The following is a 2,566-nucleotide window of genomic DNA, read 5'->3' on the forward strand; positions in this document are numbered from 1 at the left end:
TTATTGAACGATTAACTTTTTGGTGTTGTTTATTGGGGAGGTTGACTAATAATCTGTCCACCAAGGTTCCATTCTTGGAATAACTACACCTCAGGCTAAGCACAGCCAAAGGTAGTTTTCTATTCGCAGTGCAACCCCTCTGGACATGATATGTCATTAAAAGAAAAAAAAATCATGTTCTATTCAAAACAATTGCACATTTCATTTTAAAAACATGCTAAGAGACAAAAAATAATAATTTGACATCTTCATCAGAGTAGTTAACTTTCCAAAGAGTTCACTTAATTGACTTCTTAAATAAATATTGCTTAATATTTAGACCACTTTAATATGATCACTAGTTTGCTGCTGACAAATGAACATTTTCTCAATGTTAATAATCATCTGTAGTTCCTATTGCCTTCAACGTTGGAGGAAAAAAATGCATGTGGATGTCTTAACAACTTGTTAAGTGCCACTCATTCATGATTTTCTCTTAAACGTCACCCTTAAGAATGCCCTAGATCTTCCTTGAGGGGAATCTATTTTCTCAATGCTTCTTATTTTCTTAATGCTTCTTATCATATAATGGTATCCCAAAAGTATCATAAATCCAGTCCAATGGAGAGGTATGACTGTAGGGGCTAAATGTCAAAACATACATTTTGCATGCATGAGGCTTCACTGATGCTGTAAGGCTGCCTTTATGATTAGCTGCCGGAGTTCTGTGCTGTAATATCCACACAGAGAAGACTATCAGTGAAATAACAAAAAATGTCATTTGCAACTGAGAATTAAGTATAACGGACACGCCACTGATAACCATCCTAAAATGTTTATGTGCAACTCTGGACATGTAGAAGAAATTTACCTTCCATAGGTTCCTAACTTTGGCAGAAAAAGAAGAGTGAAGTCCAATGTCTTTCCAACCATTTTTCAAGCAATCCCACAAATACTAATTCAAATTCTATTCTGAAAGGAAGGAGTTATGGTGGCTTTCACAATAATCTTGCAGTTCTACTTGAGCTTACCATGCTTTCTTAATTGTACTCCAATATTGAATAGTGTTAACAATTAGCTGACCTCATCTTTGATACTATTAGCCAACCTATTTAAATGAATTATCCTGATAAAATTATAATGGAAATGTTTATATATTTACTCGTTAAACCTTGAAGCAAGTCTCAAAATCATTCTGTCATATAGTCTTGGAGACAGGACTGCAAGTTTATGGTCTGAAGCATTGTCCAAAGTGAAGAGAATGCAGCTTAGTTACTGTCATATGATAATGGTTAATGTGATTGCTAATGAATTAATGGAATTAATAATGAGCTAATGGATTAATGAAGTAACTGACCTAAGCAAAGAACATGTTAACTCAAAAATTAACAGCAATTCATTTATGGCGTTTGCCTATAAAAAGACATTTAACAAGTTCTGGCTTCCCACTCAATAACTGAATTATAACATGAGGCAGAAATTGTTTCAGCTACGAAATGTGAATGTTGTGTGATCCTGCATGGTCATGCCCTTACTTCAAGCTTCAAATTGGATCCATAGACATTGTCTCCTAATACTTTGACAGCAATACTAGTCTTTTTGGTATGTGTTGTATTGGATGTTCAAAGCTCTGCAATCCACCTGATGTAGAGAAGTAACAACCTGCGAAGGCAAATGCAACAACCGATATTACATTAGAGGCTCTATAGCCAACATTCAGCTACACTTTCATGTGTCAGATAGCTAAAAAACAGATAAGCTCTAATTTAGCAGTCCTATATTACCTCGGGGAAATGGAGCAAAAGATTTTCTACATCCTTCTTTCAGGACATTTGGCTCATCAGATAGTACAAGGTAATCATCAGCTGCAGTGCCCCAAAAGAAAGGCAGTGAATCATCAGCATCCTAGCAAAACAAATAGTTATTGGTCAAAAGTCCCACTCAATAACTGAATTATAACATGAGGCAGAAATTGTTTCAGCTATGAAATGTGAATGTTGTGTGATCCTGCATGGTCATGCCCTTACTTCAAGCTTCAAATTGGATCCATAGACATTGTCTCCTAATACTTTGACAAGAATACTAGTCTTTTTGGTATGTGTTGTATTGGATGTTCAAAGCTCTGCAATCCACCTGATGTAGAGAAGTAACAACCTGCGAAGGCAAATGCAACAACCGATATTACATTAGAGGCTAAGCTCTGCAATCCACCTGATGTAGAGAAGTAACAACCTGCGAAGGCAAATGCAACAACCGATATTACATTAGAGGCTCTATAGCCAACATTCAGCTACACTTTCATGTGCCAGATAGCTAAAAAACAGATAAGCTCTAATTTAGCAGTCCTATATTACCTCGGGGAAATGGAGCAAAATATTTTCTACATCCTTCTTTCAGGACATTTGGCTCATCAGATAGTACAAGGTAATTATCAGCTGCATTGCCCCAAAAGAAAGGCAGTGAATCATCAGCATCCTAGCAAAACAAATAGTTATTGGTCAAAAGTCAAGAAACCCACAATTTCAAGGAATGCTTAATATTTTATATGGGAACAAAATATGTTCAAATAAATACTCAGGGCACCATT

At 35.9% G+C, this 2,566-nt stretch overlaps 1 long non-coding RNA gene across 1 annotated transcript; it reads right to left on the bottom strand.

Moving 5' to 3' along the window:
• Positions 1-1,542: 1,542 nt before the first annotated feature.
• Positions 1,543-2,129, bottom strand: LOC149222253 (uncharacterized). Its single transcript, XR_016248889.1, has 3 exons — positions 2,007-2,129; positions 1,764-1,884; positions 1,543-1,641 (listed from the first exon to the last, which is right to left on the bottom strand). It is a non-coding gene; the product is annotated as an uncharacterized LOC149222253 (long non-coding RNA).
• Positions 2,130-2,566: the final 437 nt, after the last annotated feature.

The sequence above is a fragment of the Pinus tabuliformis genome, chromosome Q (genome assembly GCF_031772625.1).
Source record: "Pinus tabuliformis cultivar Carrire ecotype Pingquan chromosome Q, CPIR1, whole genome shotgun sequence".
In the NCBI taxonomy this organism is placed as follows: domain Eukaryota; kingdom Viridiplantae; phylum Streptophyta; class Pinopsida; order Pinales; family Pinaceae; genus Pinus; species Pinus tabuliformis.